The sequence below is a fragment of the Mus pahari genome, chromosome 22 (assembly GCF_900095145.1).
Source record: "Mus pahari chromosome 22, PAHARI_EIJ_v1.1, whole genome shotgun sequence".
Lineage (NCBI taxonomy): Eukaryota > Metazoa > Chordata > Mammalia > Rodentia > Muridae > Mus > Mus pahari.
Window position 1 is genome coordinate 15,361,170 of NC_034611.1, and position 25,473 is coordinate 15,386,642.

Consider the following 25,473-nt stretch of genomic DNA (forward strand, 5'->3'; position numbering starts at 1 on the left):
GAGAACAGGTTATGGAGTGTAAAAAATAAATTAATTTTTAAAAAAGTAAAAACAACAATTTCCTCACCTACCGGAGCCCAGCTGCAAGTACTTCTTTCTTGAAACTTTGAAGTAGTATGACTCTGATTTTAAGTTAAGAAGAAATGAGGTCAGTGTTTTATTTTGGAGAATTTTTTTCGGCAGGTGTGTGTGTGTGTCGGAGGAGGGGGGTAGTCTTAGAACTTACTATGTACCAGTCTGCCTCAATGCACAAAGCACAATTTGTAAATTCTGACAAATACATTCACTCTCATAGAGACATGGGATGTTATTCTTTGATACTATGCCTACAGGGAAATATCTGCTTACCCCAAATAGCGAACTGATGATAGACCTGAGTATGGGTACCACCAAGTTCAACTTGGTGAACCAGTGACTTTTATTAGGGTTAGTTACAGGAATATGGGTGAGAAGTTACTTAAAAGGAACAGAAAAGATTCAAAGGCAGCTAAGCTATCAAAGCCATCCTAATATGGGTGACAGGTCACAGAAAATGGAAATCTGGAGCACATTGTACAACCTGCAGTCAACTTAACAGGTGGAGAGTGTCATTTCCAGGTAGACACAGTTGGTTTTAGCCTCTTCCAGCCACCTTGACTGGTCTCTGCTTCTTTTAGGTAGCTCAGCAGATCTGAGAGTATCCTTCAGTTGTCCTTACTGTTATACAAGCTTGTGTATCGAGAAGCCTTGTTAAACTGGTCTGTTTCAGGAACTTCCTGAAGCTGGTGTTTACTTCTGAGCTTAATGAGCTCTGTCTCAGGTTGGATTTTTCACCTGCTCTTTGTTTTACCTAGGTATAAATATTCTGTGTCTTAAGGAGCTCCCTCCCCCTAGATGAATGGTTTACTCTTGGAGGAAACTGCCACAGAATAGACACTTGCAACATCTCAGCAAATTTTTCTCTTTTATTCCTTTACAGTTGGGCAACAAAGAGTGATTTTTCTGACAGCATGAGTCAGTTGGATCTAGTTTTAAATGCAATAAATGATACCATACAGCAAGTAATCTCTGGGATAGTTCCTTTCATTCAGTATAATGTCTTTAAGCATCATCTTTCATATCTGATACCTAGTCATACCCTGTTGACCGTAGTTTCCCACTGTGTGCACTTTCCACCATTTGTGTATCTCTTTTCCTATTAATTGTCTGATGCGTTTCTCTTAAGCGTTTTGAAGAAAGCTACTGTAAATGTTACTGAATGAGTCTTCGTGTGGTATATGTTTTCATGTGTGTTGAGTAATTCCCAGGTTGGGTCTATCTCAAGTGGCCATTTCTGGTTAAACAGAGGTCTCAGTTTACTGTTTCTTTAAATGGGTATGCAATTGTTTCCTTACTGTGCATTGAAATGCTTTTGAATTTTCTGAATGTATCTGTCAGAATCAATTGTACATATGCTGTTTCACTTCCAGACTCTTGTCTTTCCTTCTTAAAATTACAGTGCTGAGATGACTGCATGGGGCATTTCAGTTATTCTCCTCGGGTAGGAAGACCCTTTCTTATCTCTGTGAATACTTACACCACCCATCTGGGCTGCTCCTAGTGGCTCACACTGCCACAAGGCACCCATCATTAATACATGATTCTGACATTGATTTTTGCAGGGAGAGTGTACATTTTGCAGTTGGATGACTTCAGTTTGTTCACATATGAAAAATTTGGTGCAGTGCATTCCATCTCACTGTGACATGGGTCAGATAGTCACACCGAAAAGATTCGTGTGCGAAGGCGTGAGTGAACACAGATTAAGGAGCCGCCCACACTAGGAAATCAAAGAGGAAGATATAGTAGACACATTTACAAAAATCCTAGCTAATTTAGCAATGCTGCAACCAACCAGTATTGTCAGCAGTTGCTTTTTCTAGGTTACCAATGGAGATTTTTTTTTTCCTGTAAAATACATTTTCCCAAAAGGTACAGAGTGTGCAGCATATTTTGGGAGAGCATAGATGATTTTGCAAAAAGAACAAGGAGACATTGTGTGTAACAGCTACTGAAAATGAGGGCATTTTAAGAAAATGACAAGCAAATCAAAAGATCTTCCCTCCCTGTTTCTCTGTCGCTCCTGTCCAAGAAAGGAGGCCCATGGGAGAGCCCTGGCTCTGTGAGGTCAGGCATCCCAGCAGGAGAGCTGGAACATTCATTCTCAGGAGTCAGACCATGTCACTCTGCTGGAGGAGCAAGACAATGAAGAATTTTACCTTCCTTGGTGCAGGCAGAATTGACTCTGATGGTCAGACCACCACAGATAAAATGAAATGAGCTCATATTCCTGTTTAGAACTGCATTGCTCCCATAAGATACTTCTGTTAAGATTTAGTTCTTACCTTAATGGTACTAGACAGTAACGAATCCTGAAAGAGGTGCAGTGGGGGATTGTACATCCTCTCATTGCATGCTGAAAAAAAAAAAAAAAAAAAAGACTGAGATCGTATCTCTTCCTCTTCTCCAAGGAGAATAGACTTTCAATGCTCTGTACCCTGTCGCTGTGTCATACACAACATAAGACCCAACCCATAGAACTCATGAACTGAAAGCCCAATCCTGTACACTAAATTCATCCTCGTCTACTAAGTTGATTTATTTCCAATATTTGTTACAGAAACTAAAAGCTAACACAAAAGCTAATCCTTAGCCTAATGCCCTCAGTATAGGGGACACAAGGTACCTTTCATGTACAGGACTTGCATCACATGGCTTCTGTTGGTAAAACAGAAATAAATTTGAAGTTCCTCCTTGTTCATCATGGGGAAGATGGTCAAAGCCACAAAACGTCTCTGGTCTATGGCATGTGGAATATCATAAGGGTACATCGCAGACAGTTCTTGCCTCTGCCCTGGGGACCCTGGGTCACTTCTCTACTAATCTCTTAGGTACTTGGGACACTTGCCTGTTAAAGAATGATTCTTGGACATTCATTTGAAGCTTCTATGTGATTAGTACAGAGTCATTTTTGCAGGCTTGAGTCATAATTTTTGGATAAAAACCTACCTGTTATATTCTTGTATGTGTAAGAGAAATGGAAAGTTTCCCTCCGAGGGAATCTGCCTGCAGTGGAATTAAGGTAGCTCTCTAAACAGGGCACTGGCTGGCAGAAACCTTGAACAGACATTAGAGAGGGATAATCAAATGTGAATTCTCTTCCAATCAGACTTTGAATATAAAATAAAAGAGAAGCCCAAGAAACAATATAGTATCCTGCAATTCACTCCCAGGGCAATTAACACAGGCATGATAAAAGTAATACAGGAATAAACTTGTCTCTCCCATGCTTATTCTGCTGGGTCCTCTGTGTTTGGAATGGTGCCCTCCGTATGTATGCAGCAAGAACTCACAGCTCAGACAAAGATTTTCACCAGAAACACACAGACTGTCCCAACAATGTCTGAAGGGACTGCTTTTATTACGTCCATAGTGTGTATATTGTTCACCTAAGAAAGATCTTTAAATGCGTGACACAGATTTTCATCTTTACTTAGAAACTATTCTCTGGCTCCTTCGTTCAAGAGAGTATTATCTTTTATGTAAGTTCATCATTCTTGAAGGACACAATACTTTTCTTGTTCAAATTACTGAGTGATGAATACTGTAGAAGACTAACACTCCTGAAATGAAAAGGGTACGATAATTATTGCCATTTCTCTTAACAGGATTATGTAACCAGGAAAACTGTTTCCTTGCTAGAAAGGAACTTGGAACAGGACATATACCTGTATTGTTATGTATAAGCAGGGGACTCACAGGGGCCCAGATATGGTTCATGAAAAGCACAGCATTCTGAAACGAAACCGTGGGTGGCTCTTTTATATTGAAAAAAAAAAAAAACAGTTTTGGGCTTTATAGGTAATTACATACTTAGCCTTTGTACTGGCTAGTTTTATGTCAACCTGACACAAGCTAGAGTCATCAAAGAGGAGGGAGCTTCAGTTGAGAAACTGCCTACATAAGATGGGCTGTAGGCAAGCCTGTCACGTTTTCCTAATTTGTGATTAGGGGAATGGGCCCAGCTCATTGTGGACGGTGCCCTCCCTAGGTGTCATGGCCCTGGGTGTTATAAGAAGGCAGGCTGAGAAAGCCCGTAAGCAGCACCCTCCACAGCCTCTGCATAGCTCCTGCCTCCAGGTTCGTGACTTGAGTGGGTTCCTGCTGTAAGTGCTTTTGATGATGAGCTGTTATAGGGAAGTGTGAGCAAAATAAACCCTTTCCCTCCCAGGTTGTGTTTGGTCATGGGGTTTCACCACAGCAATAGTAACCTGGATGAAGATAGCCATGCAGATGGAATACAGCTCAGTGTGCTTGAAGGCAAGTTTCTGTTAAGGAAATCCCATTTTCTCATTATTTTCTTTTGTAGAACTTAAAAAAAGAAAATGTCCCAAAGAACAGTGAAATTAACCCTGAGACATAAGTAAGTGGAAATATCTTATGCTATTTAGGACATAGAGAACTATTATCCTCAAATGTCACTGAGCTATGATTCACACAGGTTTCAAAACGGCGGAAGTAAAATTCTAGTCAGTATAAGCTGGCACAGGAATGAATGCCGTTGGCTTTCTTTCCCTCGTTTTACTTCGGATCCTAGGATAGTAGTAACAAATCAGAAAGCCTCAGAAAGACACCCGGGTTCCAGTCCATCTTGAGTCATGCTGATGTTTCTAACTTTTTATATACATCAATTGCTTTCCATTTTCCCCATCCCTTAGACTTGCCAGATTCTTCCCAGACTCCCAACTCAGGCTATATGATCTACGTGTATAAGGATCTCTTTGGGTAAAAGGAGAGAGATGTCTAGAGATCTAAGGCATGAGGTAGCTGAGGCTTATATAGCACTGAGGACTGCATCCGTGCCAGCAGGCCCTTTTCCTGGTACCTCTAGCAACCAACAAATTTGCAGACAGCTCCAAGCTGAGCGTTTGGTTCCCAGCACACTTGTTTGAGTGATAGTTTGGAATGGTTAGCCCATCAAAATCCTGCTCCTGGGGCCATCCTTACAAATTGTTTAGTGGAGACAGACTGTACTTCGTAGACTCGTGGTGAGCCAGATCAGACCAGCAAGGCATGAGGCAGCAAGAATCAGCAGTCTGAAGCTGTGCAGTTGCTACCAATCACAACTGGTCACCTGGGCACTGGTGGTACAGTGCAGTGCTAGAGCTCATGCTTCGATGCAGAAAGGCCTGGGCTCGGTCATTCCTAACGATGCCTTCTACAGTTTTGTTGCTTTCTCAATTCTAAATTGGGGGATTCCATTTTATAAAATATTTATGCTTAATGTAGTATAATAATGTATAAAATGAAACAATTCAGATATATTCGTCATCTCTACTGTGTAGACATGAAAATTACACCCAGCATTTTCACAAGACCTTTATGTATACATAAAGTCATAGAGATACATGTATATGTAAAATGATGTAGCAATGCGGTCCTAGTGGAAGAGAGGTTAGAAAGGATGTAATCTGCCTACTGGGGAGGACAGCATGGATACCTGGCCACTGCCCCCATGCACTCACAGCAAATATGGTTACAGCACAGAGACTACACAAGCCTGGGTCCTCCACTGTTCAGACATGGGTGGATGAGGTACTCGTGGGTCCCTGCTCCCTGAAAGGGAGTTGTTAGCAGCCTGAGAGCTGGGGGAGAGAGGGAGTCACCACCCTCATGGTGTGCCACTGATGGGTTGCACAGGCTCCAGTGGCTAGGTGCACATGCATACCCATGGCAGGGCTGTGGTTTAGCTCAGTGGGTCACAAAGTAAACAAAACCGAAATCAGACAAATACCAAAATAACATGAAAGAGGGAGATGGGCTAGTTTGGGGCAAGGTCAGGTGAAGTGGGCCTAAGGAGGGGAAGGCAGGTGAGTGTGCTCAGAAGCAGTAGACATGTGTCAAAGCGTCTGTGTTCAGTCTCGGTCCTGGCACATAGCACTGACTTCTTGGCTTCTCATACCCAGGACTGGTCACACCTCTGGAGAACATGCTTTTTTTTCTTTTCTTTTTCTTTAGTTTTGTTAACATTCCATCATTTATTTAATCAATTGACTGTTGGTGACTATTAAGAGTTTCCGGAGTTTTATGGCTATGGCATTTCAAAAGATACTGTGAAAACTCCTTTGTGGAGTAAACACATGTCAGGTATTTCTTCAGGCAGAGTTTTCAAACATGGAATTGCTGAGGGTAAAAATATACACATTTGTAAACCTTTCAGGATTTTTTTCCCAATTGAGCTACAAAATGTGTATGCTTGCTTGTGTGTGTGTGTGTGTGTGTGTGTGTGTGTGTGTGTGTGTGTGCTTTTTTGAATTTTAAAACTTCAAGACACTTCAAATTCTTGTGTTCTGCTGAGGGCCTGGGGCTGAGACATTTGTATACTTCTATTCAGATCATTTTTTTCTAATAATATTGTGTTATTTGTTATTTTGAATTAGTTTTGTTATCTGTTAGAAGTTAATCTGCCAGCATTATTAACTAGAAAACACTGTTAGGAAACTATACAATGATAATACTCTAGCAATACAATATTGCTAAAACACTTGGCATTTGATTTCCAAATTCTTGAAATGACCCTTATAGATAGTAATTGTTTAGATTCCTATTCCCTTAAAGTTCTTGGGAAGTTCTCACATGAATAGCAAATGATATTCTGTAATTATAGATGTACTTTGATTAAGATCCAAATGGTCAGCCTCCCTATGTGAATATGTAAGTATGCAGACCCATAAAGTTCCCATGAACATCATCTTAGAGTATCAGTGTGCACGACTCATGACTCATGTTCCTCAATGTTGAGTAAGACAGGCAGAGATGCATTAAAAAGACGGTGGTGCTGATTCTGTACAGAGCCAAAATTAGAGGGAGGAGTCTTCATGTAACTGAGGCAATGGGTCTTATATGGCAAGCCCAGCTAAAATGTGTGCATGTTTTTTTTTTTTTTTTTTGGTTTTTTGAGACAGGGTTTCTCTGTGTAGTCCTGGCTGTCCTGGAACTCACTTGGTAGACCAGGCTGGCCTCGAACTCAGAAATCCGCCTGCCTCTGCCTCCCGAGTGCTGGGATTAAAGGCCTGCGCCACCAGGCCCGGCGTGTGCATGGTTTTTTGTTGAGAGTTTTTTTGTGAGACAGAGTTTTGCTGTGAGAATGGCCTTGAACCCAGTGTTGTGCAAGATGGCCTCAAACATGCAATTGCCTGTCTCTGCTGCCAAGTGCTATAAGATTACAAGTGTGCATCACAATGCTCAGCCACTTGTCCATTTTTTTGATATTTAAATTCCACTGTAATTTTTCATTATCACTATAGCAGGAGCCCTGTTAGCTCCTTTATGGCACACAGAGGTTAGTGATGACAGACAAGGACCTGTGAAGATGCTGTGAACATCCATTCTTTGACTTAAGGACAGAGAGACAGTGAGCATCCAGGGATGACACTGTTAATACTAACTTTTTATAATTATATTGCTTCATTGTTGCTATGTTAGTCTGTATAATCATTAGGAATCTGTGGTAGATTGTCTAATAGTATTTGAAGGTTATGCCAATGGGGAGTTATTATTGCTGTGTAGGAACAAACATGATGGCTAGGTATATAGCTCTAGGTGGAGCACTAGCCCAGCATATTCAAAGAGGCCCCAGAGCAAACCACTTACATCTAAAGAATAAATATATTAGGCAGGGGTCATATGGAAACAAATAGGATCTGAAGTCTGAGCTCTGTCCATAACTACCCTGAGCCTGTTATCTCCCTTCTTCCATAAAAGTGAAAATAAAAAATATTCATCTGGAAGCATTTGGGGAAACTCCCTAGCTGAGGAGAACAAGAGCCTTCCAAACCAACATTAATGTGGAACTCTGTAGAAGTGTCTTTTACTCTCCTGAACTGTCATCTCGAAGGCTCACTGTCTCAGTCTGTTAACCTAGGTCTAGGCCTGGAAGCTTCCAGCCTTCATACAGTCTTATCTAGGCCTAGAATGTTTTCAGCCTCTGAGGCTTATGCTGAGTAAGCTCACCTTTACGAGCTCTTTCTGAACTCTGATTCAAACAAGCTGACTGATCCAATCTGGCTTCTCTTCTTGGCCTCAAACTAACTCTGGCAATCTGTTCTAATCTTCTGATCCCTTCTCATTCTCTGGCTCATTCTGTCTTTACCTATGTCTGTCTGTTTCTCTCTCTCTCTCTCTCTCTCTCTCTCTCTCTCTCTCTCTCCTGCTCTCTCTCTAAAGTAACTTCCTTTTTCCTTTCTCTTCTTGTGAGAACTGGGCAGATCCTATTCTGTCAAATTTTTCTCTGATTCATCACTTNTCTCTGGCTCATTCTGTCTTTACCTATGTCTGTCTGTCTCTCTCTCTCTCTCTCTCTCTCTCTCTCTCTCTCTCTCTCCACTGCTCTCTCTCTAAAGTAACTTCCTTTTTCCTTTCTCTTCTTGTGAGAACTGGGCAGATCCTATTCTGTCAAATTTTTCTCTGATTCATCACTTTCTCTGCCACTCAATTAGACATCACTTTCAAACATGGGTGCTTCCTTCTACAAAGTAACTTTACCTTGGGATTAAAGGTGTATATTGTGAGTGTGTCTGTATTCCAGCCAGAGGGATTAAAGGTGTGTGCCAAGACTGAGTCACATCACAACTCGAAATGGTTTTCCAGTAAATAACACAATCTCTTAGTTCACAGTGTGATCAGATATACTGCAACAGAACCCTGGCTTTTAACCAGGTTGTTTTTTAGAGTGTAAGCCCTAGAATTTTTCCAAGGGTAGAAAACTAACAGGATTGTCTGGAAATTATCAAAGCACAAGCCACTTGATTTCTAGTCCTCATTCTGCAAGTTTATAAAACCAAAACAGAATTGGAGGAAACTGGGTGTACCTGGAAATCATCTTCTCCTACCCTAAGCCCAGTGGGGTGCAGGATGGCCTTAGTCAGGCTCCCTATTGCTATGCTAAAACACTATGTCCAGAAACAACTTGAGGAGGAAAGAGTTCATTGACCTTGCTTATCTTGGGCTACAGTCCATTTCGAAATGCCAAGGTTGAACCGAAATGGGAGCTGTGGGAACTGCTAACTGCTTTTCTCTTCATGGTTCCCTCAGCCTGCTTTGTCTTACACCCCAAGACCAACTGCCCAGGTGTGACCACACCCACAGTATACTGGGCCCTCCCACATCAATCACTGATTAAGAAAGTGCCCCACAGACTTGGATCCTTCTAGGCTGATCTCAACGATGCATTTTTTTTTTCCTTTGTGGTTTCCTCTTTTCAGTTAACTCTGGCTTGTGTCAAGTTGATGAAACCAAACAGGACGGGATCATGAGAAACTGATACAGGAAAGATCTACAGGAATCAGTCTAGCCATCATCTAGATTTCCTGAGGGCTTCCGCCACTCTTTTCCAACTTTGGCCTGGTTTTGGTTCTCTTCCTGTTGCACTTCCCAGCCTCTGTAGGCTCTCACAACCTTCCCAACTTCTGACGTTGTCATCACAGGGGCAGCAGAGAATGGTCCCCAGTGCTGGGCAGCCTCTTTACCCACATAGGTTCCTTCAGAATCCTATGTTCCACTGCGGTCCACTGAGTCCTTAGTGCTCATTTGATCATTAGTAATGACACAGTGGCCATTTATTTCCCTGTCAGTGTGGAAGCTCTGGTAGAATCAGAACACTTGGTCCTGCAGTGTTCCCCAGCTCAGCCAGCCTTTATACCTAGTGAAAGAATGCTTTTTTGTTTTCCAACTCAAGGATGAGTTGACTGAAATTCAAAAAAGAAACGTTTATTACCTATGTGTGCATGTGCGATGTGCAGGCACTTGTGCATACATAGATATACAGATAATGTATTACCTTGTTTCCCCTCACAGAGTGGCCTTATGAAAGAGTACTGATGAACTGTTACTCTGGTTCAAAGAAATATTGGAATGTGTTGGAGGTTAAGATCCAAGAAAGGACAGTTGCTTCCTTCACTTAGAAAGTATCTGTTTAATGTCTTCAACAAAATAAGCAAGAAACAAATTAATCAAACAGCTTTTTCGTGCCTATTTTGAGCTAGCCTTCTGTTAAAGGAAGAGGAAGGTGGAAACTGTTAGATGCTTCCGAGATAAATGCTTAGAAGTGTTACTAGTCTGCATCCCACAGTCTGCATGGAGCTGTGCCTCAGTCCAAGGGACCAAGTGAGCTCCTTCTAGAGTTCTGCCTCATGAGAACTGTGATGGGCTCCGCCCGTCACTGCAGTACACCAGCAGCCACTTTCCCTGGCATGATTCTCTCCATCTTGTAGTTTCAGGTTGCTGTGGATGTCAGCATTCCTGCCTGAGCATCCCTCATGAGGGCGTGTATCATCCGCAATGGGGATACATGAGTCAAGCCATTCCTCACGCTGTTTTCTTTTTCCAAAGAGTCATGTGTTCTTGGTCAGTACTTATTTCCCATTTCTCTTGACGATTTCTTAGAAATATCTGAGCAAATCACAGTGCCTGTGGAACACGGCAGCTCTTTGCGACAAGTTTTAGCTAAATATCAAAAGAATGGAATGTGTGACAGTAAGAGATTTACACTGCATCCTTGAAGTGGAACTTGGCTCTGTAGAGCAGCCTGTTGTCCAGGAATTAAAAATGAGCGGACTTGCTCAGCTGCTCACCCTATAGGATCTGTCTGGAGGACGGAGACGAATGCAGAGGGAAGCGCAGGTGCGTTCATCTCAAGGCTAATGTTGCCTTTGCTAGGTGAGCTCGCTCTTCCTCTTCTTTCTAAACTGTAGCTCTGAAGTTTAATTTCTCATTACAAACCCAAGTACTTCTGAAATGTGTGTTTTATAATCTACTCTGTAAGTCATTAATGAGAGTCACTTATGTTTATAATTTCCTAAAGATCACTGCATTCATAGACAACCAAGAGTGTTCTATACACAGAGGTAGGGAAATGACTCCAAACTTCAGTGAGTGCTTGTGAAAGTACTGTTCGGTTGGTTACCTTGATTAGCATTTTTCCACTGTGGATGGAAATTTGCATGGTATTTTAAACTATATTGAGGAGACATTGATCAGCACTTTTGACAATTAGTGGCAAATTAGTAATGATGGTAAATAAAGCTAGGCTTGGATTTTCTAGCTCCCTCACTAATATGTCTGTGCCTCCAAATTGATTACAGTTCTTCAGTGCTGGGGTCTACGTATAAGTCAGCAGGTAGCACATTCATTGATCTAAATATTCTTTGTTTCTCTAGATCAGAGGGGAAAATAAGAATGCACTTTAAAACTCACTTATGGTTTAGGAGGTGATACATTAATCCTTAAAATGACAGAAAATCAAGATGATTGTGTCTGTGGGGTTTAATTTATTAAAATTTAATTTGCTCCCGTGCCTTGCTCCAGTAAGTCTTGTGCTAGCAAACTAGCTATAATTAGATTAGCAGCCTGCTCAGTGCTGGTGACAGCCTGTGCCTCAGAGAGCATGTGCTGGACTCCGCATGTGCCTGATCCTCATTGGCTGGCGTTGCTGCTCACCCGCTTGATAGGTTTCCACAGTAATCTTTATGCTGCATTAGAGACGTAGATACAGAGGCACTGTGCTGTGTTCTTGCAGAACATAGGCAAGGTGCTCGGTTGGTTACATTAAAGAAGGAGTCCGACCCGGCAGAGCAGGTGTTCTTTGTTGCAAAGGCTCGGTGGAATAAGGACCCGCAGCTAGCTGCAGGGGGAGGTCAGTGAAGGAGTCTCAGTTCACGGTAATTACTCCAGTCTTTCTTATGAGCAACACAGCCATGCATGAAATGAAGCGTGCTGATAGTGTCATCTGTCTAATTTGATCTTGCTTTGTTGACGCTGTCTGTGCACTATGTGTTAGTGCTCCATACTAAAAGACATTCTCACAGAGAGAGAGAGTGCTTGTCTATTCACGGAGGAGCCTTGTTTTCACCTGCATGCAAGGGTGCATGTGCCTGGGAGTGATTCTTATTGGTTCCTTTCTGTTTGGGAAAGCCGATGCTGCTTCTCTCTAGGTGTCTTTGTTGGTATATGTCAGGACTGTTGACTTCACTTCGAGTCCTGACTCCCAGTTAATTCCAAATCAAGGAGAATTTAGTTGATCATACTTTAATTAGAGGATGGCAGAAGGCTCGTGGTTTGCTCTCTGGCTTTTAGCTGGAGAAATAGCGTGCTATTGTTTCTTCACAGATGTGTGCAGCCTTCATTTTGGATGGGTTTCTTTGTCTCACCTCTTGTAGTTTCAATGAAGCTTCTTTAGTACAGCGAGTGTTGGCAGGTCTCATTCTGGGAAGCAGACACATGTAGGTATTTATCAACCACGCCTGAGGAAGTATTTGCCTCCAGGCTTTGTTCAGAAGATGCTGCTCTTGCAGTTGGAATGTCACAGTAGGGAGATGTGTTCTTACCATGTTCAACAGTTTTTAATTCTGTTAAGAATTGCCTGGTTCATTTTCCAAGACAGGGAGATAAGAAAATCTTAAGTTCTGCAATAAAGGTGGTCTCTTATGAAAGAAAACGTAGTCATTAGCAAGACCAAGGTTCAAAAAATCCCCCGAAACAAGCTTGTTTTGGGTTCAGAGCCCCGGCCTCTCTCCTAGTCCGTAAACTTAAAAACCGATGTCTTTCTGTGTCAGCCTGCAGACTCCACAGAAACTTGTGTCCTGAGTCACCAGTCACAGGGCTGGCCAGCTGCCACCATGCGTCTGCTATCAGCAGAGAGAGTCAGGCAGATTCTAAAAACTGTCAGCAATTGTTTCCTGGTCCTGAAAAGCCAAGATTGCAGTTTATGTATTCTGTGAGAATAACTTCTCTTATCTAAGTCTGTATCCTGCTTAAAGCAGTCCAGTACACAGTTTGGGCAGAGAAACACTTCAGAAACACCCTACCGCACCACATGCCCTCACTCCCAAATCTTCCTGGGAAGGAATAAATTATCCAGTCAGCATTTACTCAGGTAACAGTTTCAAGAGGAAAGTAGAAGCATCGTGGAAGTTTCATGACCAGTAATGGAGTCTGGCACGGTGGCTTTGGCAGCCCTTAGCAGTGATAGACTGTCTCTGTGTCTTGAGATAGTGGGAAGATGTGTTCAGCTGTGAGACACCGTGGGGGGTGAAATGAACACACAGCCATTCTTCATATGACACCTGCTGCATACAAACCTCATCCACCCTCACTGTGGACAGTGCCCACCCTGATACACTCCCAGCCATGGGCCTCTTGATGGCCCACGACAGCAGCCAGCGTCTACTAAAAGACTATTTTGATAGTGGAACTAAAAGGAGATCCGAGTTTTTGCAAAGTAACACAACGTACACTTTTATCACTTAACTTTTTGTTCTTAATACATTAGGGAGAATCTATGCTTGAAAACAGAAAATAAAAATGGATATTTTTTTGACACTTTAAAATTTATAATCGGTCATGATGGCTTGTTTGTTTGTTTTTTCTATAAAAGTCCAGGCATCTCTTCTGTATGCCCATCATTCTTGGCTTGACATTCTTCCTATTGCAGACATAGACAGAACCGTTCTGCCTTTTAAAACTTAGGCTCAGACACGCATCTGGGGAGAGATACATTGACGTAGTTATATAATATCCTTATTTATATATAATATCCTCAATTTATTTATTTGTAAGGCCCAACTCGTGCTGGACAATTGTCTGCCACTGAGCTGTATCCTCAGCCCTTCCTTCCTTCTTAGTCTGCTGCAATACTCCCTACCTCTCTAAGGGAATCACCTTAAAGGTAGAGGGCTGTTGTCTTTTCATTATTTACTGCGGATGCACTCCCCCCTATCAGACCGCACAGGGCCCCTCCTGTGAGCTGCACCCAAGTGCTGTGTGTTAGTGGAAAGCTAGAAAGTAGTGATGTCTGTGCCCTGGGGCTGAGGATGGCTCTTCAAGAATCACCATGCCTTAAGGAATTTCTTAAAACCTGAAGAATAAATGTGTGTACTGTGCATTGTCTTCTGTTGGCCCATGATCCCAGGTAACATCTACTACAAGGCTATTTTCATAGAAGAACTAAAGGAAGTTGGTGTTTTTGCAAAGCAACATGAAGACATACACTTTTCTCTTCAGACTTACCACTTAGCTATTTTGTTCTCTGTACATAAGGGAGAATCTATCCTTGAGACAAGAAAATAAAAAGGGATTGTTTTCTGACACTTGAAAATTTTATGCATTCTCCTCCTAATTTTGTAGCTCATTGGAAGAAAAATGATAGCTCTGACCAATCAAAAATAAGTGTATCAGTGTGAACATAAAATATGATAACTTTAAGAACTAATGCATTTTCAGGGGGCTGGGGTACAGTTCAGTTGGTAGAACTTTTGGCTATTATGCAAGAAGTCCTGGGTTCAATTCCCAGTATATCAAAACTGAATATAGATAAACCATTTACAGTATTTGATATTTTCTGTCTATTTCTTCTGGAAGCTTATAATTACAGACGCAGGAACCGGTTTAAATGTAGCAATCCATTTCATATAGAGTATGATATGCCACTAAATCACAGCACTACATAGGGTTTGAAAAAATAATTGTCACAAAGAAGAGCAATGAGAAGTGTAGCTGCTGGGCACAGGAATTCTGGGGCAGCACTGTTGGTGGCTGTGCCTGGAAACTTGGGTACCTGTGATTCCCCAAAACAGAAAGATGTCATTAGCAGTTGATGAATATTTCAGGGTTGATTCTTTTTGAAATTGCCTGGATCTGAAAAGAATTAAAATAGATCTATTCTTCTTTTATTATTTTATTCTGCAATAAGAGATGTTTACCATAAGCTAGACTCTGTTTACTGTTTGTTTGGTTGGGTTTTTTTTTTTTTTTTTTTTTTTTTTTTTTTTTTGGTTGGTTGGTTTGGTTTAGTTTGGGGAAAAAAATAAAAGGCTTGACTCTTCTGCAAGAAGTGCTTCCCTGGAAAGACAGACACTAAATCACCAGTAGTGGGAGCAGAAGCAGAGCTCTGCCTTGATTTGGTGATCCCAGTGTGAGGGAGCCAGTTCATTATGAGGAGGAAGAAGACGTGTTTGAAGATGCAGCCTGGACCACAGCTTTCTAGTTTTCTCCTTGAGACAGCACATCTGCTACTCATGCTGGAAGTATCGTCATGTTCTATTTTAGACACCTAAGAAATATAAACTATCATTTACTCTCTTCCTCTGTTAATTTGTCTCAGAATACATGTACGGTTGCTGCCTGGAAACATTTTTATTGTTAATCTGCATCACAGTGGACTTAATAATGTACCCACTTATTTGAAATTCACCTAGAAAGAATCACAAAACATGTTGATGACTGTTATATTCTAAGTAATTCAATGATTAATTATGATTAATTTGGATTTGTTTGCATTGCCACAAAATGCTCTTTCTGGTCTTGGGTGCCAGTTGATTCTTAAATAATTTGTCCTTTGTTTTCCAGATACTCAGTAAAGATCTGCTTGTAAAACCTGGCCTTAGACTATAGCTCTCTGCTGCACCTTGCCATGACTACGGCATCTGCTTTTCCAGCACCTGTAGAAAGTAGTTTCTGCAAGATTCATGTGCTTTAAATTTAGATGTCTTTTAAGTTTTGATGAATTGGAAAGGGAGTATAACTTAAAAGGCCAAGAGTTCTTGCCATATTTTACTGTATGTAAAGATTTCTAAATGAAAAATGGGTATTGTGTTTATTCTTTAGTCAAGGAACCTGCTAGCCAGTCTTATAGTGCTTTCCCTAACCAGCTTTTATGATTTCCTTTTCAAACCTTTAAGTGAGTAGCCTCTACTTGGAACTGTCATAGCACCCCACTGGCTGAGTCTGCAAGACTGTTCCTCTTTGATGCTAGCCTGGGCAGCCAGCAGCACTCAGGCATGATAGCCTGGGGAAGCCATGCTCTTCTTAGGCCTGGTGTGTCTAATTGCTTCTTCCCAGCCTGCCTTCTAAGTAAACATTCTCCAAGCTTCTGCCTTGCATAGTCTCCCTATGTGTGCCACATACGTGTACTGGTCACCCCCGAGGTGAGTCACATTCCCCCCCAACCCTTTGGCCTTTGGGTTCCTTGCACAGCCAGGCCAGTTGGCCTTAAGACCTTGGCTTTTCTCTCTGCCTGGAGCATGCTTCCCTAGGGTTCTCTGCCATACTCCCATTATGCTTTTCTAAGTGCCCTCATGTCAGCAGGACATTGATGGTATCTGTTTTTTATTTTGTTTTTCTTCCCCAATTACTCTTCTCTGGATTGTAAATTCCAACAAATCACAGATTTTTGTCTTAAACCCTTAGAGCCTTGAACAATATGTGGCTCATAGAAAATGCTCAGTCAGTACTTGCAGAATGAATGAATGAACGAATGAATGAATGAACGAACGAACAAAGAGCTACTTATAGCAGGAACATCCTGTGGCTACCAGGATCTTTGCTCCAGCTTGCCGATTGATGCTTACTAGGTTCTCCCTTGGGTGGGCCTGGGTCTCCTGCTCTGTGGGTGGTTGCAGCAGCCAGTGCTGATATTGTGCTTATGTGATATCTCTCATCGAACTTCACCTTGGTCTTTCTGTAGAACTGTTCTTGGGGTGAAATTCTCTTCCAAAAACTAAGTAAAGCAGGGGTTGAAATGTAGAAGTACCTTATAAATAAAATACACAAAAATGAATGCATTTGTGTTGCTTGTGTGTCTGCTACCTAGTATTTAAATATATTAGCTAATTTTAATGGAATTATCATTTTCTGTTGCTGAATACATTTAATGGTCTCCCTACTTTTGCCCAATATAAAAACACTAGCAGCCTTCTCTTCCTGTTTGTTTCAGATACCTCCTGCTGCAGAGAGTGCTTTAAGCAAGGAAGGTTTTCCTTGGCTTCTGTCTGCATTCCATAAGATACGCATTGCCTTTTAGGTAAGTGTATGGCTTTGCTTTCCTCCGTTCTAAGCAGAAGATATTGATTGCCTCCGAAATCTGTGTCATTGTTATTAAGACAAAGAGCCTGGGGTTTTAAATATTTTGCTCTCAGACACTAAATAAATAAGTAAGCCCAGCCATGACCAAGATGCTCTTGCCAAGGTTTCGCATTTCTTGTCTGTATATGTGCTAATAATTGCCATTTGCTATGAACAGGGATGTTTACCACTAACCTCCCAGGTATTCAGAAGGCTCTACTTATATGCCTGAGCTTGAAGACAACTTAAGAAATGAGCCTCTTTGCCCCTGGATGAGAAGTAAACACTCATGATTGGGGAGGAGATGAGGATGTGGGTCCTGGGTGCTGATGTGGTGAGCTTTGCTGATGGCCATCATGAGAATCAGAGTGATGAGGACAGAGGCTGAATATCACTCTAGGGCCTGAGACAGAGGAACAGATAGATGTTACAGATCAGCCAGACCTGCAGACATGGCCTCAAGGTGCTTGAATACATAGGCAGCCATGCCTAGGTCTTCTTTCTGGTCTCTTCCACAGAGACAACACAGAAATCTTTCTGGTTCTCCTCTCCTAGTCAGACCCATTTACCCAAGAACAGGCTGCAGAAGGGGATAAGCAGTGGCTAGATAGGAAGTAAATGGATCCCTTTCTAGAAGGACAAAGAGCTCAATGTTATCAACCAAAAATGTTGGAAAGAGTTAGAAAAATCCTACCTATTTCTCTCTAGTTGAGTCACACATTCTGTGAGACAAGGAGTGGGAAAGGTCTTCTGTAGTAACAGGGCCACAACCTCCGACCACACAGCAGGTGAACCTGGCCTTCACTTTGATGGACAGCTTTCTTCCAGCCCCTTCCCAGCATGCACATGTGATATGTCATCGCTTACATAGTCCACCATGCATTTTATGACTGCTTCTATTGCATTGTGTAAGATACGCTTGGCAGATGTTATCACTTCTTCAGGAACCTCCCAGTCTAACTCTGCCACCAAAGAAGATCATCCTAAGCAAGATGGAAGTCTGCAGTCTACAGCATGGAACTAATTTCAGGGAAAGACCCTGGCATCCCTCAACACTGCCCCCTGAGCTTTATTCGCCATTATCTTAGCTGGAGGTTCTCATATGGAAGCTGGGGCTTCAGTTGGCTGAACAAAACTCAATGTCTTCTTTCTCTAACCCTGGTAGAGCTAGAGTTCTAGAACTGTACCTCTGCACGGGTATATTTAGCAGGGAATGCTTCCAACGGGTCCTGTATTCTCCACTCTGCACTGTTCTAGAACAGCAGTGCTTAGTCCATGAGTTGGGACCTCTTTGGGAGTCGAACGATCCTTAGGACAGGGGTCACCTAAGACCATTAGAAGAGCTAGATATTTACACTATGATTTATAACAGTAGCAAAATTACAGTTATGAAGTAGCAATGAATATAATTTTATTTTGGTGGGGGAGGGGGCAGACACCACAGCATTGGGCAAGTTGAGAACCAGTGTTCTAAGGTGTGTAGCCATCCTAGTAAATCCATTACTGAGGGGTCTCCTGAGACACGGTGCTAAGCCTGAAAAGGTTTGGCACAAACCATGACATTTCAACACCTGTTGTGATCCTTCTACTCCTGTTCACACATGTGCCTACGTGATGTGTATGTTCAACAGGTACCTGCTAGGAACAATTATACTTGCATCCCTAGAGACAGGAAAATAACCAGGGAGATCTGTGGAACAGGACACCTCAGCTCCCCCATTCTCTGACCAAGCCAATGGATTGGTCTGGTCACTCTTGTCTGTCTACCATCTTCTCCCAAATGCCAAATGGGAAGAACAGGAAGTCAATAGAGATACTGATAAGTCAGAGGAAGGGGAAGGAAATATTTGGTACAGTATGAGCACAAGAGAGGAGGTTCTCTTCTTGGTATCCAGGGGTGGCAGTCAGGTACCTTCCTGGGCCTAAGTAATTATGTGGCACTTTATCAGAGCTACTGATGCAGATCCTGTGTTTGGATGGTTAGAAAGATTGAACAGTGTGCTTTATCTACGTATTAGCTGGGTCATCCACACCAATTCTTAGCCTTGCCCTGGTTAATTCTGATAGGGTCAGGTCAGTGAGTAAAAATTACCTAGATTTGTTGATGTAATCCTTTGCAGTTTTCTCCTAAATGACATACAAACATTCCTTTAAGTGCTGCAAGAAATGTAAGAAGTATGCGTTTTGTTTCACTCTTGTCCGTGTGCTTTTATCTACCAATTTCTTTTTGCATCTCGATGGTCCGTAAGCTTTGTTCCCATATAAGGTTGTGCACTGTATAGGTTAGCACCCTGATGGTCCTTAACCTCTGTTCCTATATAAGCTAGTGCATTGTCTAGGTTAACATCCCTATGGTTACATATGTATTTCCATCACCAGCATTTTTCAGTGCTCTCAACAGTGGACTTAGAATGATGTTGTTTTCGAGTAGACACTGGGTGTTTGAAATGGCTCCCTGTTCAAAGAAACTAAAAAGGGAAATGAAGGCATGAAATGATAGAAATAAAAAAAAACTTACTGCACTCTTTTCCTCAAATGACTTTTTAGTTTAATTATCCTAGAACAAGAGAACCCCTGAACACATGGCCTATGTCATTGTACGAGATGAGGTCACCACTCACTTAGATGAAAGGCCCTCCAGAGGATGCAACTTCAGGAAACAAACATAGCTCCCTTTGGTTCTGCTTTCTTGCTATCTTAAACTTAAGTAACTGATAAAGTCAGTTTCTCCTTGAAAAGTTAATGTCTTCAAAACTTCTGTGAGGTAAATGGTAATTTTTTCGTACTGTGCCCACTAGATGCTTGAGAAATCACTGAGAATAAATGCAGCCCTTGCACACTTTTTGGTGTTAACTGATCCTGACTCAAACGCCATGTGAGTTTTTCTCAAACTTCTTCTTTCCTTTGGATTCAATAATTCCTCCCTAAAGATCCCTGTGTTCCCTACCGTGACTCAGCCTCCTCTCACACCAGCACCTCTGGCTTTTCTCTTCCCAGAAGAGCTCTTTGCCAAGAGAATGACTCAGAGTTCAGGTTCCCCAGCACAGTCAGGTGGGGCGCCCCCTGGGCCCTCTCAGCTGACCTTGAGCAAGGTCTCCTCAGGAACCAGGGCAAGTCAGCTTCTGTAATGAGACTCATGTTCCAGCCAGAGCTCTTTAACAAGAAGGAACAGATAGGGCATTCTTTTGCAAAAGCAGTTAAGGTTTTAGATGTTTATTCTAAAAAGGTTTCTGTAAGAAGAAGTAGATAGTTCATTCTCTAAAAAAAGAATTCTCTAGCTCTGGATAGAAAATCTAAGTCCAATTTTTGAGGATTTAATACATATTTCTCGTGAGTTTTAAGAATTATTGATTATAATACTGCCACCAATTAAGATCTCTGAAACATTTCAAATGCCCTTTTAATCACGTAAAAGACTAATTCTCTTGTCTTGTATACACAGTTGTTAATTATCCATAGAGATGGATCATGATAGTATCATGGTCAGTGTAGTCACTGGATTGAATCTACAGAAATGAAGGCCAGGCTGCACTTGAGCTCAAAATATGGAAATGAACACTGTGCTGGAGGTGGCTCATACCACATCTGTCCTTCACTCATACCCTGAAATGAAAGCATTAGAATCTTAGTGTGTAGATGAAAGGAAATGGGGCTATTTTCATGAACTTTTCAACAGCATAGCAAGATACCTGGAGTAATTGATCTCTAAAGAGAAAAGGTGTACTTTGGCACACAGTTTGGAGGTCCCAGTATGTGATCGACAGATTCATTATTTTTAATTGAGAGTGCCATTCTATTGTTAAGTGGAGCATGTGACACAGTAATATGGCCACTTTATCACTAACAAACAAAAGATGAAGAAAAGGGTAGCTTCCGATAGCCCCCTGAAAATATACTCCTCTGAGGACCTAACTCCCTACTATAGGGCATATTACTACCGAGTATCATAGCCTGGAAATCAAGCCTCTGACACACAGGCCTGTGGGGAACATCATAAGTCCAATTCACACTGTAGCAGGGATCAAAGAGGGTAAACGTCAGGCCTAAGGGCAACTTGTGATTGAACCCAGGGCTCTAATGTCAAGCCTGTTTAACCTTGACACCAGTTGACTTCTCTTCAGCAAAAGAGTAATAAACACAACAGAGAACTTGGTTGTGGGAATTTGGACAATGGAAATTGAATGAGAAATAGAGATAGAATGATAAAAAAGAGAAATACGGATGTCTAGTTTGTTATTAGAATAATTCCATATGTTTAAGAAGGGAAATAAAGAGGCTAAAGTTAAGAGCTGTTGCATGAGACTGTAAGAGCATGTACATTAGAGAAGAAGGCAGGCATGGTAGCTGCAGTGGTCCCAAGCAATACAAAGCTTCTTATTTTTTTCTAAATGTCTGACGTGTCTACTGCCATTTCTCCGTATGGAGTGAAAGAGTGTTTTATGTACTGAGATGTGCATGGGACACATGTTCAAAAGACCACATGGTTGGCAAGTACTAGAGTATATGTTCTTCCCACTCTGCTCTCTATCTGCCATAGTGTGAGATGAAATTGTATTAAAAACTCAGTTTTCTTGCATTAGTTCAAGAAACCATTTTTCTGTTCTTAAAGCTGTGACAGAAAGCCTGGTAGTGTTTCAGGTTGTATTCCCTTGTCTTTGGGAAGGTCTTCTTTGTCAGTGAAGGAGACAACACTGTGTGTATGTCTGGTCTTTAGCTAACATATTCTCCAAGCTTCCCAGTCTTGAAACGCCATGTGTTAATTGTCAGCTTGACAGAATCTAGAATCACCTGGCAGGTGGGCATCAGGCCATGCCTGTAGGGATTTTCTTCATTGGGATAATTTATGAGGGAAGACCCACCTTACCTGTGAGATCATTCCCTGGGTGAGGGACAGTGGATGGTATAAAGCAGAGAAGGTAAGCTGAACACTGTCATGAATTCATAGCTGTCTGTACTTGATTGTAAACACTATATAACAGATGCCAGCCCCTCTTGCTTTGATTACCCCAACGGGCAATCAAAGGATGGGCAGCAGAAATCCTTTTGCTTTCAATTGTTTTGTCAGAGTATTTTATCAAAACAGCAGTAAAAGGAACAGAGACAATGGACCTAACTCTGTATGACACACTCAACGCTAAGTTCTCAGACAAACAACGTTCCTTATGACAGCCAGTGAGCAAACCTTCAGAGAGCAAGCCTCATTGAGTGTCTGATCCTAATATGTTGCTCCTTCATACATCAGGTGCTGTAGACCCTTCTCTGAGGCAGCCTTCCTTCTGACCATCTTTCCTTCCCAGAAAATTCTGTTACTGACCTAGCCCATCCCAGTTTTCCGCTTTTAACCTCTATTCTCACACCTGCCGAATTTCCAATTATCAATTAGAAATTTTTATTGTCTTACTCCCCTGCTCATAACTTATTTGACACTTACCTGTGTCTTAATACATGTATATTACAGAACCATCACTTACCTAGTATCTCCAGTGTTGTCTTGTCTGAAGTCACCGTCTGTTACTCTTCTCTGCATTCCCTGACTCACTCCAGTTAGGGATGGCTTCTTGATTCCCACTTCCTCTCCCCAACCCCTGTGTGTGTGTGTGTGTGTGTGTGTGTGTGTGTGTGTGCACGCGCGCGCCCCCATGCACATGTCCCTGTGTATTATCAGTATCCAAGAATATTTAACCATCTAAAAAATCTGTAATTCATACAGCAAATGTCTTTCCAATTTACATATTTACATTATGGTTTTAGAAGACCAAAGACAAGACACAGATAGGACCTATATCTATTCTGCTCATGTAAGAGTATGAATTACAGAATCCATCACATCTCAAGTCAGAATGATAAGGGTCATTTAATCTCCAAGGTTAGATCCCTGTGACCTAAAGTCAGCCTACCGAAGGTCCCAAGCACTTCACAGGAGTGCCACTCTAGAGTCAGCTTTCATAAATGTGCAGTTAGTACTCTGTGCTATAGTACTCTGTATACAAATGGTGCTGAAATTAGTCCTTATTTTTAGCAATTTTATGCTTCATTTCAAACTATATGATAAGATCGTTTCAAGTTTTCCATTAAAACCACAAATATCAGCTCAAAAATATAAGCAAATATAAGCAAGCAAGCATGACATTCTTCTCATTCTGTGGATTTGGCTAAAAGTCCTGGCAACTTTTGATTCCTCCATCCCCCCAATGTCCTACGAATGCATCAGCCTGCTGAAGAGGATTGAATCTGTCTGTATGTGCAGTTCAGCAGCCCTTCTCGAATCTTTATTCAGTGAAAATGGACCGACCCCAGAGGTTTACAGCGAGTGGTACTAGTAGGAGTTGGGCCTTGTTGAGGTAGAAATGGTCTTGTCGGAGGAAGTGTGCCACTGGGAAGGGGGATCTTTGAGGTTTCAGAAGCTCAAGCCAGGCCCAGTGTCATTCACTGCCTATTGATCCAGACGTAGAACTCTCAGCTACCTCTGCAGTACCATGTTTGCTTCTGTGCCTCCATGCTTCCTGCCATGACTGATAATAATGGACTAAGCCAGCCCCAATTAAGTGCTTTCCTTTATAAGAGTTGCCATGGTCATGGTGTCTCTCTTTAGCAAAACAAACACCATGTTTTTTAAATGTCCATAATAGATTGGTATCTTAACAAATATAATATAGGAAATGTCACTGGGTGGGGGGTGATAATATCATGTCATCTAGAAATCAGAGACTCCTGACAGCTAAGAGAGCTGCAAGAAGAACCTGTGCTTGGGTCAGGCCCACTTTGTGAGGAAAGTTCCATCTCATACTTCCCTTCACAGGGAAGGCTCTTAGACCTATATTTGTACCTGCTCAAGGTGGCATTCTGTGTGCTCAGAGGCCCTTGAGAGGGTGGACATACCTAGACCTAGACATTTGTTAGCGTGTGAGTATACACAGGATACTGATCATGATTCGTCCGGTATTGTAGTAGATTTTGTTCTGCAGCATTCTGGTACATGATAGACAGGCTAAGAGTAACAAGGTGGCTCAACTCTGCATCTACGGATCCGGCTCAGTAAAGAGGACTTACATGTTTATGAGGTTAATAAGCCTGCTTCAGAAAGAGAGGGTGCTGTTTCTCTGCTGCCTTCCTCAGGCTCTGACAGTCCTGGAGGAAGGGGATCCTAGTGTGAAGGAGATGGGCCATTAGGCTGTGCCCTTGCCGTGGATCCCAGTGCCTTCCTCTCGACCACAGGCCGCCATGCTGTACTGTGGCTGCCATGGTGTACTGTGCCATCACTGCTTTAAAGCAGTGTGGGACTTGTCCATTTGTGAGCCTCTTGATTCTGTGGACCAAGACATGGCTCCCCATTTATTAGGCATGTTTGTTACATATTCTTCTCAGAAAGACCATGTTCATGTCCTCCATATCCATAGCAGGGCTACCTAGCTTTCTGAAGTTCAGATTACCTAACTTCATCTAGGGTTTCTTCTGGTTTGAGACTGCCAATGGAGCAGACACTGCTGTGAAGTGTTTTTTGTCATAGGCTTATACAGTTTACAACACACTTCCATTCAGTAGACTTGAGTGGTGAGGTATAGACAATTGGCATCTCGGCTTTGTAGATGAGGGAGTTGCATGGGTCGTAAGTAGAAAAGCTAAGCTACAGGCCCATGTATTTCCTTGTTCATCACAGCTCCACAGCTAGATACCTGGGACCAGAGCTGCACTTGCTCATCAGGTGAATTATATGCCACTGGTGATTCTTAGACCTAGACTACCAGAGTTAGGGGATTCAAAGTGAAAATGTAGGGTCCCTCCAGCCCAAATTGCTCTGTATCAGTTTTTGTTACACACTGTTTTTCCATGTCAACTAGGTGAACTACAGCAGTGGTTCTCAACCTTCCTAATGCTTGCAACTCTTTCATACAGTTCCTTATGCTGTGGTGACCACCATCATAAAATTACTTCTTTGCTACCTCATAATTGAAAGCCTGCCCCACCTTGGGATCCATCCCTTATACAGTCACCAAACGCAGGCACTTTTGTGGATGCCAAGAAGTATATGCTGACAGGAGCCTAATATAGATGTCTCCTGAAAGGCTCTGCCAGAGCCTGACATATACAGAGGTGGATACTTGCAGCCAACCATTGGACTGATCATGGGGTCCCCAATGGAAGAGTTAGAGAAAGGACTGAAGGACAAAAGGGATTTGCAACTCCATAGGAAGAACAACAATGTCAACCAACCAGAGCTCCCAGGGACTAAACCACCAACCAAGGAGTACACATGGAGGAACCCGTAGCTCCAGCTCTATATGAAACAGAGGATGGCCTTATCAGGCATCAATGGGAGAAGAGGCCCTTGGTCCTGTGAAGGCTCAATGCCCCAGTGTAGGGGAACGAGAGGGCAGGGAGGCAGGCGGGAGTGGGTGGGGGGTGGGTGGGGGCACGCCCTCATCGAAGCAGGAGGATGGGGAATAGGATAGAGAGTTTCTGCAGGGGAGATTGGGAAAGGGGATAACATTTGAAATGTAAATAAATAAAATATCCAAAAAAAGAAAGAATACAGAAAAAGAATGGTGAGAGAGAGAGAGA

At 42.2% G+C, this 25,473-nt stretch overlaps 1 protein-coding gene across 4 annotated transcripts in view; it reads left to right on the forward strand.

The window, feature by feature from the left end:
- Window positions 1–25,473, forward strand: part of Fam110b (family with sequence similarity 110 member B) — a 141,232-nt gene that overhangs the window by 62,047 nt on the left and 53,712 nt on the right. For 2 of the 4 annotated variants that reach the window (XM_021222175.2, XM_029533407.1), the window contains one exon: window positions 16,787–16,873. The exons of 1 other annotated variant lie outside the window; for it this stretch is intronic. The gene's annotated coding sequence lies outside the window, so the exon portion shown is untranslated. Of the gene's footprint in view, window positions 1–11,571; window positions 11,736–16,786; window positions 16,874–25,473 lie in introns of those variants that run through there. One more of the 4 variants, XM_021222176.2, reaches the window with a different exon arrangement.